The 12,958-nt window shown below is 41.9% G+C and overlaps 1 protein-coding gene across 8 annotated transcripts in view; it reads left to right on the top strand.

The window, feature by feature from the left end:
- ZNF462 (zinc finger protein 462) overlaps window positions 1-12,958 on the top strand; it is a 133,659-nt gene that overhangs the window by 23,657 nt on the left and 97,044 nt on the right. The gene's annotated exons all lie outside the window — the stretch shown is intronic.

The following is a 12,958-nucleotide window of genomic DNA, read 5'->3' as shown; positions in this document are numbered from 1 at the left end:
ATCAATTAAATTGGATGCAGTTTTTGCATTTTAATACCTTTGGCAGAAACAAAGGCACTTTAAATTATGTTGACCTCTGTATGCGAAGAAATCACCACTGATTCACCCAGTTAGGTTGTGTTTTGTCCTGTTTCTATTAACAATAAAGAGATGCACTTGTTGTCCGAGGACTTGCTCCATGTGGCTGCCTGCCGGGCCTGGTTTGGAGCTGTTATTTCTGCTAATTGGGCCACAGCTAACTGACCCATTTATGAATCAGAATGACCTTGACCACAGGATCATCCTGATCTGGGGTCTAATAGTGTGCCCGATAAGTAGTTGATCCACTGTTAGTGGATGAATGACTGAACCAGTTAAGTAAACATTGCCCCTAAAAGATAAGAAGTAACTTGTAAAGGAGAGCCTGCTTCAAAGCTATGTGTGTGGTCAACGCAACCTTTCTAGGATGTTTTTTGCCTTAATCTCAATAAAAAGAAAAATGACTCTGTTGCAAAATTCGCAGGTGAAACACTCTGGCTACCTGAGAAGATGCAGGGAAATTATTTCTTTTCTTCACGTGTTGTCTGTCCCCCAAACAACTGTCAACCACTGCACCACGAGAAAACCCTGCGCACATTAAAGAGAGTGGCTACAGAACAAATATTGTTAAGGATATTTGAGGTTTCTTCCTCCACTCTCCCTTCAAACTTTAAAGGTATCATAGGGAGGGAGGAGAGAGATGTTTTAGAAGTAGAAGAGAAGAAGCAATTGATTCGAAAGCAGAAAGTGGAGGAAATCTCTTATTGACAGTAGTAATCTGTTAGTAACGGAAAACAGTGGTCACGGCCTTAGAACTCATGGTCATGTCCTTGGCATGCTTAGAAGCTCCAAGAATGGAAGACTGTCTCTTCAGAGTTATTTTGAGGAGTTGGACACTACCTGCTAGGCTTCTAATGCTTGCCCAACTCAAGGGGTTGAAGTGCCTCCAAGGCCTTAAGTAGCCGAACATGTGACCTTGTTAACCCTGAGATGTTGCTGAGAAGTGACTCAGATCACTGTGGCAAACAGTCCTGTCCTGTTCCAGCTGCCCCAGCAGAAATCTGCATTAGGCCGCCCTTGGGGCATATGTTTCAGAGCTCATGCTACCACCAAGAGTTTAGAGCAAGGACAACTGGAATTGGCTATCCTGCGCATGGGACTGATAGTTGAGGACTGCTTGGTGTTTTGGGCCCATCTGATTGATACACATTTCCTGTTCTTTCCTGTGCCCCTGTTCCTACCTCACATAAGACACTTGAAGAGAAGGGGGAGGAGAGAACGCCAGAGAGTCATGAGTTCTTGTAATGATTTGCTCTTTGAATGTTTCCTCTTCTAAGTAGATGGAGGAGGCTTTTGTTTTCACCAGGAAAAGGTAAACTGTGTTCAAGGTAGCCTAGGAAATGCGTGATGCCTATTTTGAATAAAATAACAGACTTGAATAGGAGGTAATAATAATCAGGAGGTAGCTCTTTGCCAAGAAGCTGGTTTGTTGGCCTGAGCATGAGAGGAGGGAGCTGCATAATGACTCATTGAACATGGCTGATGTTGAACAAAAGAAAAATGGGCCTGGGGTGGTAAGAAGGTGGTTGAGATTGTTACTTCACCAGACCACTCTAAAGTTTCTCTGTCTTTGCAGTACTCCGGTATGTTTATGTAAATGCAGAATTATTTTAAAGCTTGAAATGTCTTTCTGTTCAGCTGAGTGAATGTGCTGCCTGTTTAGAAAGTTGATAATGACTCAAGGGTATCCAGCTCTCAGGATTCAAGCCACTGCATGTTGGCGATGATACTGAATCCCAGTTTTATAAATAAAATGCCGGGGTGCCACCTTGAAGATCCAGACATAGTCTGTGAGCACATTCTACTTGATCCATGGGTAACAGCCGTGCCAATGACAAAACATAAGGAGATAGGGTCCTGGGTCCAAAAGGGAAGGAGTTACTGTCATCTGCTGAGTAAAAGTTACTAGTTATATGCAAAGAAAAGAAATCCCAGGCTAGAATGGATCTGTGAAATCATCCTGCCCAGCCCTCTGCGTTTTGTGTCTGTGGAAAGGCTAAAATGATTTGTCTAAAGTCCACAATGTAGAGGTTAGGTAGGGAAGCCTCAAGTAGAATTTCAGTTTCCTGCATTGGCCATCAAAGCTTATTCCACTACAACAGTGTTGGCAGATAGCTTCCATTTCTTGTGCCAGTTTTGATTGATTGGTGGAGGCTGCCTGGAGCTCTGCTTTGAGGATTCTGTGCCTTGTCTAGGCTTGTTGGAAAAGAGCATGGAGATCAAGCGGAGAAGGTTGCAGAAGGTGGGAGAGGGTAAATGATTGGTGGTGGCACTGCCCCATCATTGCTGTCCCTTACAATTACATGCTTTAAAATCACAGACTCACCCCGCCCAAAACACTTTCTTACTTGGTGTTGAAGAAATCTTTCTATTTCCAAATGTCTTGAACCCAGTGAAAGGACATTTAGTCAGGAGGAGACGCTCAGCCAGAATAGTTTACCCAGGTGGCTTATCCAGCCAGGGTTTGGACCAGTGCTTGAGTTTTTTCACTATTGGTTCTATCAAACACCCTGAAGAGCTCTCTTTCTGCATTGTTGATACTGTAGCCTTGCTAATGGTGAGGGGTCGTTTAATCTCCCTGTTTTACTATCTCCTTACCTGTTGTGCACATCATCCATAGTTTGCCTTTCATTGTCTACATGCTCTTTGTGACCTCATAGACAAATCTTTTCTCTCTGTAGATGGTTCAGAGAGGTTACACACTTGCCCAGAGTCACACAGCTAAATTGTGGAAGAAATCCACACTGGAACCCTGGTATCCTGACCTTCCCTGCTCCAAGATGTTTCCTGGGAGGTTTCCTACCTATTAAAACATAAGTGATTTTGAAACTGGAAGGAACCTTGGAGATTATTTATTTAATCTCATCTACGGCCAGAGAAATGGAATTTAAGAATGTTTATGGGACTTGCCCAAGGTAACTAAGTAGCACAGAACCCCTCTAGATCTTAGGGAAGAAAGACAAACCCATAGTGTTTATTTCCCCCCTTTACTTTCTCTCTTTTTTATTTTAATGAGAAAAATGAACTGTTTGTCATAAAATTCACAGGGGGCCTGATTGCATTGCAACATATTAGAATCTATAGATTTCATGTAGTTAGATTAACGAAACTGTGATTCAAGAGGACTTTTTGTATTATCCTTACATAGTTTATGTAGTCAATTGAGAAGGAAAAACGTTTGCCATACATTTTTTTTTTGGTAGTGTGGCCCTCCCAAGGTTTTAAGTATAATTTTGGTACCCTGTCCACCTCCAAAGATAAGCTGATGTGAGGACACATGTGGGGCATCAGTGTGCCTGGCAGTCTAAAGAGTGCTGTGAATTTGTCCAGCACAGTGCTAGGCATGAGAGTGTTCTGGAACTGCAACTTTGTTTTATCTCCTGGGTTTGGAGCACTTAACCCCCAGTTCTGCCATGCTTATCTTATGTCTGAACTGTTAATTCTTTGCCCTGGATAGGGTCAGTGTTTGGTAGGGAGGAAGCTATGTTTCCCAAGCAGAACAATCTGTTAAGTCCAATTTGAGATGAACGCCACTGATAACAACATACGAAAGGCTCTGTCATTTCCTATGCGGGTACATCCATTTGCTCCTCTTGGCTGGTCTGGAAGACAGCACTGAGGCCCTCCTGTTTTTTAGCATCCTCAGCAACAGATGGCTCTGAATGCACTGCTGTCTGTTCTCCGCGCTGCGTCACATCCATCCCTCTCCTCACCATATTAGCCAATGAGGAGGGAGGTTACTAGGTTTGTAAGAGATTTTGGTGCTCAACAGACTGTTGACTCATGGACCTCTTAGCAAGGAGGCGAGGGAGCCCACCATGGAGCTTTTTGCCCTCTGCTGGAACATTTCCTTTTGAAGTGCCACTACTTAAGAGAGTATCAATAAAAACATTTTCCTTGCTCCTTCTGGAACCTCAGTCGAACCTTGAGCCTTCATTTGGGAAAGTAATGGTATAATTTCTACACAATACTGGGAACAAACCACTTCTGATGCCTTTTCCTCCCTGTCAGTTGTTAAACAAAATGATTCCCTTTCACTTTAACAGAAAGACTCTCTTTCTCCCTTAAAATATTCCGGATTTGCTCTCACTTGCCTTGGGGTCATAGCACTTGTCTTCCAGGACTGATGAGTCTTGTCAGTTGCCCCAGGGTGAGAACTTTAATAAGCAAATTGCGCACACCTGGTTTTGCAAAATATTGGCCTAATGGGGCACCTAGGTGGAAGTCAGTACTTCCACTCCCCTCTACACACCCTTCCTCCCCACCCTTTTTAAAAGGGAGGTCTCAGAAATTGCTGCCTCTCCATTTATCTTGTAAAACTTTCCTGTCTCTTTGCTGCCCTGTTGTGATCATTAAGGAGCTCTGGTCTGGCTGTCCCTGCTGCTTACTGACTTTGGGATTAGAAAGTAATGCCAGTGGTGGGATGTGGTGCCTGTACTGGGGAATCTGCTTAAAAGGGAACAGGGCTGGGGAACTCTGTTCATGGGACTGTCTGTGCATCCCCCTGCCCTGCTATTTGATTTGCAGGTGCCATGGGTGTTTCTCCAGCCTTTCCCTGCTCTCACACTTGTTTAGCTGAAGAAAGACCGCCTATTTGTTTTTGAATGCTGGGCACCAGTCATACTTCTCTTGTACTCTTATTCATTCACTTGATCATTTGTTCAAATATTTATTAGGCGTTTGGCTCCTTGCGAGGCTTTGTGAAATGAAATGAAAGATCCAGGCCCTGCCTTCTAGAAGCTCATAATCTAGTGTTTATACCTGTAGTCGCTGGCAGGTGTAGCACATTGACCCACCTCACGTGGTGCGCAGTAGTGCATTTCCTTTAGCTTCTCTGCTCCCTCTGACTCCCCCAAACAAAGCTATTTGGACATCTTGTCATCCATTCTTTCAGACATGTTAGGTACCCAGGTGATCAGGATGTGGGATTACTGCCTTGGAAGCTGCAGGTGGCATTGACATGTATGTGTATCTAGACCAAATGGACATGACCATTTCTTTGAGTGCTTTATGCTCTAGATTCCACATTGATGTCTTATGCCATCTGTCATCCTTCCCATGTGCCTATAGGATTCTTAGATTAAACTTTTTCTGCACTGGTTGACCTATATATACATCACTGGATGACACTCTGCCTAAGTTTATAAAATCTGGTTATGGCATTAGCACAGAGGCAATATAAACTATATATAAATAGGCTTTCCTGGCTAAGACTAGGCTGTGGATGATCTTACTCTTTAGATCTGCAGTCCGTCTGCGTTGCACCACCATTCGCATGTATGTACCTCAGAAATCCCTGCTGTGAGCCCAGCAGTACCTGTAGTACCTCTTCCAGGAGCACTGGTAATCTCATCTCTTGGTTTGTAATAGTTTCCTAAGTGTCTTTAGGGAAATTCTTTCATCCACTTCTGGAGTCCCATTTTGGACATAGAAAAACTAGCATCCATAGCACATGAAACCACTCAACCAGATGTCTTATCTACCTTCTGCAGTGCTTTTTTATGTCCATAAGCATGGTTATACATTTGTTGTATTATGTGATTAGGCTAAATACCATTTGTGATACTATGACTGAGGCTTGTCTCACCCCCTACTGCCACTTAGGCTTACCTTCATATTCATAGTACGGGTGAATGTCTCCGGGGAGATAAATGTGTCTAGGTCAGAGGGCATATGCTTTGATACGGAATTCCTGAGGTCATCCCCTGCCTTTGTCCTTGACACCAAAGCTCATGTCACTTGCAGTCATGCTGTGACATAAAACAATATTGCATCCTAGGGCATGCATAATAGACTGTGTTGTCCAATTATCAAGAGATTAACTGAATACTTTTGCCTGGAAACTTGCCGGCAATCGTGAGCAAGGAGATGCCCCAAGCCACTTTCTCACCTTCATTCTTGAAAACTAAATGGCCTTCTTAAAAGCTGATGGTTTCCTCTGTACCCTTCTGGTTGAGTAAAGAATAAGGCAGGCTTTTTTTGGACAAAGAATGTGGCTCATACAGGAAATCAATATTTTTAGCTAATTTGATGAGAATTAGTAAAAAGTCAAAGGTGGAACAGAGAATACACCAGCTGGAAAAGGAGATGATCAGTTTCTAGGAAATGGTAGATTGTTTGATATATTTAAAGTTCTTCCTGGAACAAAACTACCAAAGAAATAACAAAGAGGCAAAAAGAGAAAAAGAAAAAAATGCATTTTCCTAGCATACAAACTGAAAGCCCATAATCTTTGTTATTGGAAGTTCTGACATTTCTTGAATTCTCTCTTTCTTGATTTTATGAAATCTAACATTTAATTCCAAAATAGTCTTTATTCATCTCTGTGTTTTCATTCTCCCTGAGTTCTGTGTGTCCTCTGAAAGTTTAAAAACAAGTGCAATTTTTTTTTTTTCTCATATCGGTTGGTGGAGACACACAATGGGCTGCCTTTCCCCTTCTCTGTGGAAAGAATGGAAACATAGTGAGCAGCCAGCGAAGCTCTATACGGGTTGACATTCTTTGCTTCTGCTTTTGAAGTTAAGATGGTCACGAGAGAAAAATATTTTCAGTCCCAAGCCTCAGAAAAGGACATTCCTTTTCACCATGGCTCTCATTTTCATGGTGTTGACTTTTCATAGAATCATCTTTGGTCCCATTAATAAATCACATCTAAAAATGAAATCACTTTGGAAAGTTCTTTTCCTCTCCACACCCTTGATTATAGAGAAGGTGAGGTTTTCTTAGATTTATCTGAAGTGGCTTAGGATATATTTTCCTGGCATTTTTTTTTTTTGCTCTGGATGAGTTCCCATTGTTGATCAAGCACATTCAAGAGAGTGTTCCAGAGCCCTGAGAGACCCATCCATGCATTCTGTTCTATTAAACAAGGGAAAAAAAAGTTTAATTTTCACCTTGCTTTAAAGAAGGAAATCCCAGAAGAATCATTTTCCTTTAAGGAAGATTGGGGTTTGTAGGTTAAGTTCCACATTATACAAATTCCCTAATGACAAAGATGCTATGCGATCAACAGTCTTTCCTCAAAATGGCATTTCTCTGTTGAAAGAGGGAGGGGATTCCATTGGAGGCTTTTGATTAAGACATAAAGATGAGGTCTGAAATTGGTGGTGGCCCAAGGTCACTGGTAGAACTAATGGACCATTTGAAAATTATTAGCAGCTGGTTGAATAGAGCTGTAATAACTACAGCTGTGTGAGAAAATCCAAGCACAGGGTATTTGGAATGTCCCCTTTGAGGTTCTTTCATTAACTAAAGTGCACCTTGGACAAAAGAGTAGGTAGCTCTTTGCATGAGCATGTAATATAGCATTTATTTGCTTTCAGTCTTTTTTAATTCAAGTACAGTTGACATACACTATCATATTAGTTTCTCCTGTACATCATAGTGATTCAATATTTTTATACATTACCAAGTGATGCCCACAATAAGTCTAGTTACCATCTATCACCATACAAAATTATTACAATATTGTTGACTGTATTCCCTATACCATATATGGTGTTTGTCTTTCTCTATCTGACTTATTTTACTTAGCATAATATCCTCTAGATCTATCCATGTTGTTGCAAATGGTGAGGTTTCATTCTTTGGCTAATATTCCATTGTGTATTTATACCACATCTTATCTATTCGTCTATCGGTGAACACCTAGGTCGCTTCATCTTGGCTGCTGTAAATAATGCTGGAATGAACATAGGGCCACATATTACCTGTTTGAATTGGTGTTTTCATTTTCTTTAGATAAATACCTAGACACGGAATTGCTGGACCACATGGTAGTTCTATTTTCTGTTCGCTTTGTGGTTTTGATCATCTTTTAAAACAATTTTTATTAAGATTCTGGCATCATCAAGCTTGTCATAACACCTGCACCTCTCCATGTCTCACCCAGTAACACCACAACTTCAGTCTTACAATGTTTGAGAACTTTGATGGCTTATCTAAGGAGTTCTCTTTCTACTTACATTTTTTATTAAATGTTTTAATCATTTATGGGGTTTTGTCAAATCAGTTTATGGGGCTTGCTAAAACTCCACGGCAGTGGAGAAAAAGACAACTGGAAGAAATGCCTTACCTTCTAAAACACACCTGTTTTTCAAAACGTGAAATTGGTTTCTGGTTTTATAAAACCTAATTGAGGAATGATTTGCTGAGATCTTTGCTTTTGTATCTGGAGGCATACACACCTATGCATGTATGTATATATGTAAATAATATTTGGTCTAAAAAGAAAAATGCCTGTTTCCTCCATGTGTCATCTGTACCTTGCTAACCCTGAGACTTGACATGGAAAGAAATGCAGAGAGCATTCCACTGGTTAATGAATTCCTCAGCCATGAGTCACCCAGGCCCCAGGCTTTTCCCTTTGCCTAATCCTATTCTGGGTCTCAAAGTCAGAGGCCTGGATCCAGTTCCTGACTTGGGAACTGGGGAAGCAGATAGAAGATGACACATCTAACATACAGCAAGAGTCCTCTTCTGTATCTCAGAGCAAATCTGAAAATACACCACCAAGATATAAGAGTGTCAGGTTCAAATAAATCCCCGCCTTACAGTGATTTGCAAAGCTCTTTATAAATTAGACCAAGGGCCTTTAGTATGCATTATGTGAATTTGTTGTTCCTGACAACTCCATGAAGCAGATGTGCTCTCAGTGACCCACAGAGGTCAAGTTACTTCCCCAAAGTCACAGCTGGCAGAAAGCCAGGACAAAGTCCCAAACCGTGTCTGACCAGCCCTTTCCAGTACACCACGAATGACTCACCCATGAATGACAAATGCTCTGTAGACTTTTAAAGGAAGTGGGGATATTCAGGAGACATCCTCTAACCTTGTGAGGATGCATCATCACGGGAGGAAATCACCATGCTCTTCATTGAATAGTCCTCCTCAGGGCCAGTGGCTGAGATGGCTTGCTCTGGCTTATGTAGGATGGATTTTAGTGATGATTAAAGACATGGTAAAAGATTTGGTAAGATGACAAGATGTCCACTGGAATCGCAAACAGTACTGTCATAATAGTTTCCCTTTGCCTTAATTTCACTCAGAGGAGATGTACCCCAACTCATCTCCAAAGTAATGTGTTCAAAGCACCAGAGTCCAGAGAAGGGAAAGGGGAGATGCTAATCGTACTGAGACAGGGCAGGCACTGTTGACAGAAATTTCTAAGAGCCAGACTACCTATGTTTGTGGTCTAGTTTAATCTTCACTGGGTTGTTGCGCAGTGGATCCCTTTTATTGCTACTCCTATTCAGCGTATGCAAAAAATGGGCTCAGACGGGTTAAATGATTTGCTCGTGGTCATGTCAGGTGTCAGTGTGGGGATGTAAGTGCAGGTCAGACCTGCTCTTTCCATGGTACAGTGCCGCCTACAAACCTCTCAGGTTGTTCAGAAACATGATACTGGTGTTTCTGGAGGACTAGAAAAGTCCACAGGAATAATGGCTAAGAATTATTGGCAACAGACTGTGCCCAAATAATTTTTTTATGTATTACCTCATTTAATCCTTACTGTAATCCTATGAACTAGTAATACTTTTTTTTTTAAGCTAGTTTTTACAGGTGAGGAAACAGAGGCATAGAGAGGTTCCCAAGTTTACCACGATTAGACATGATAGGTGGTGAAACCTGGATTCAAACTCAGACGAGTGGCCTCCGAGCCCAGGCTCTTAATACCGCGCTGGGTGCTCCTAGGCAGGCCAGGTGCCAGATTCAGAATGGCCGGTGTTGCCCCAGATGTTTTTCAGTTGGATCATCTCTCGGGTTGGCACATTATGAAAAGGAACAGCTTGACAGTGGTGTAGACACAGAGACTGTGCTTTGAGGAAGACCATCATATATCTATGGTTACAGCGATAAGCTATTCAGATACTGTTTCAGTAATCCATAAACCTTAAGTATAAGGTGACAGACTCTCCTCTTTGAATGGGAGGAATCTCTTAACTTTTTAGTCTTTATCTTAAGGAAAATGTGAAGATACTGCAGGGCTGTAAGCCAGGGAACATAGGTGATTGCATTGGCATTTTAAATCTCTCACTCCAGATGTTCAACTGAAGTAGTGACTGCCTCAAGGTGAGTTCCAACGAAAAGTCTGTTGAATAAGTGCTTTGTTCAAAGGGATCCTTGAAGGTTGTCTTAGACCACACTGTCCAACATAGTAACCCTGAGCCACAGGTGGCTGGCTGTTGAGCATTTGAAGTGTACCTTGAACGGAGATGTTGCTGTATGTCTAAAATCTATTGAATTATGAAATATCTAATTAATACATTTTAAGATAAAGACTAAAAAGTTAGAGATTCCTACCATTCAAAGAGGAGAGTCTGTCACCTTATACTTAAGTTTTATGGATTACTGAAACAATATCTGAATAGCTTATCGCTATAACCATAGAGATACGATATTGAAATAATAGTTTTGAGTATATTAGGCTAAATAGACTGTATTACTAAAATTAATTACCCCTGTTTCTAGCTGCTAGGAAATTAAAAATTGCTTACACAGCTTGCATTATATTTCCTTCAGACAATGCTGGCCCAGGTGATTCCCTTGCTACTTAATTCAGTGGAAAATATGTAAGAATGCCTTTAGCAGAGGTTGATGCACTGTTTCTGAGAGCCAGGTTGTTAAAGGAGTCCAACCTAAGGACTGTTGGTTCTTAAACCTCTTGGGCGACACTCTACACCTCTGCTGGCACCATTCCTGTTAAAATGCAGCTAAAGGTATAACGTTTCATTTATCACTGAAGAACTAACTGAGTAAAAAAACTGAGCTTGGACTACATCTCATCAGATGCTCTAGGTGGGTCAGAGCGTGGTAACCTGGTTATCAGGTGGAGTCCACAGAAAAAGAGTTTACTTAGTCCTTTCTCTCTTCTAAGTATTGGTTAGGTCTGACCACCTCCTTTGCATCCCCTGTGTATCTACTGGCCCAGACCTACGTCATCTCGTCCCTGGACCATCTCAGCAGCTGCTTGAGGAGCTTGTGTCTCACCAGCACTCCTTCCCTGCCTCCCGCCCCACAAGTCCACAGTGCTGCCAAAGTGAGCTTGAGAAGACACAGCTTTCGTTGTATCACATGCCCCAGTGAGGAATGATAAGAGCTCTCTGTTGCTCTCCCAGTGCAGGAGGGAGGGAAGGATGTGACATTTGAGATGTTTAATCCCTCTGAGATGCATGTTTACAAGCCCACTGTACAGGTGAGGAAACCTGTGTGTATCTTGCCTGAGGCCAGGTGGTCGTGTTAAAGTTAGAGCCTAACTGTTAGGGCCTGTGACCTTTCTCTGCTAAAACCCATGCTCGTTGTCCTGACCCTCACTGGCTTCCTGGCTTTACGGAACATTCGTTGTCCAACCCCCTCACCCACCATGTTCTTTGCTCTCCCAGCTGTTCTACCCATCTTTGCCCTTGGAAACTGCACCATAACAATCCACTCTTCACTATGAACTGTTAAGAATTCTTCATTCTCTCATTTTTTTTTTATGTTCGTCTTGTCCCAACTGTATGTTCTCTTCTGTGAGAAAGAGCATGCCCTTTACCTGTCCTTTGTCCCCCGACGTCTCTTGCTTTTCCTGCATGTCCAGAACCATACCAGCTACTCAGTAGGCACTCAGCTGTGCAATAAATGGATGGTGTGGGCACACAGTAGCTGATCAATAGATGTGTGTTTTTGGCTTGATTGAAAATGATTTTTTTTTTAAATGAGGTCAGAGAACTCCAGGCCCATGACTCCATTTTCACTAGATGTGTGACGCAGTGGCTCTTGGCAATGACGAGGCACTTCTAAGCCAGACTTTACCTCACTGAGTCTCAGATTGACCACCTTACCTCACCGCACTTCAGTTGTGGGATGAGATGGTCATGACTGGTGGCCCATGTATCTCCAGGGGGTAATGGTTTATATTGCTTCTGATATTCCCTGGAGGGACATTTAAGATATTTCTCCCTGTTTGCAGTGAATTGGCCAGTGCCTTGAGGACAGAATCTTTATCCTCCTCCATTAGGGCCTCATGAAACTAAACTGAATATTATGGTCAGTCAGTGGGGTCAACGGATTGATTCAAGTTTGTTCAAGTGTGTGTTCACATGGGACACACCTGCTCCTGTCTGAAGCTCAGGAAGCGAGCTAGCAAAGCACTGACATTTGGTCCCTTTGCTAATTGGCATTTAATGTTCTGTGGTCGGTCTTGGCTGTGTTCATTTGTTCACATGCCCACATTATTGTGGACACATATTAAGTATTTAAACACCACAGTGATCACCACCCACATGTTCCCTAAAATGTGGGCTGACTTGTTGAACCTGGAGGTTTTTTTTTTTTTTAAGGGAGACTGTTTAGCTTGTTTACTTATTTCTCTGAAGACACTTAAACCTTAAAAAGAATCTCCAGCTTGTAAAATCAACATACTAATTTTAAAAATATACAAACATCATAGAAGTTGGAGTTCAGAGAAAGTGCAAGTCCTTTGTAACCCCACCCCAGAGAAAACTCACTGTTAAGGGTTTGAGGCTTACTGTCATCTGATTGTGTTCCTGTATTCATATATTAACATATTATTATCATTATCACTTAACTAGCAACAGACTATGCATTCTTATTGCAACTTATTTTTTCATTTTTCTATAAATGTTAAGAATACCTCCCCTAAGAATTCCTTAAGGTGAAGCCCAGGTTGTGTAACGGGCAGAGGCTGTGGATGCCAGGGGTTTGCAGCTTTGGTGACAGAGAGCTTTGCCTATGCTGTGCTGAACCTTGGCCATCAGTGACCTCATTCTACTTTAATATGTAGGTCTTTAAAGACTTATTTTTTTGAGTAATTCCATAGAAATAAACTGTTTGGGAGTCCAGTTAGTTCTTTTCAATTCTGACAGTTCTCATCCCCCAA

The sequence above is a fragment of the Manis javanica genome, chromosome 2 (genome assembly GCF_040802235.1).
Source record: "Manis javanica isolate MJ-LG chromosome 2, MJ_LKY, whole genome shotgun sequence".
Lineage (NCBI taxonomy): Eukaryota > Metazoa > Chordata > Mammalia > Pholidota > Manidae > Manis > Manis javanica.
This window is presented reverse-complemented; position numbering and strand designations above follow the sequence as displayed.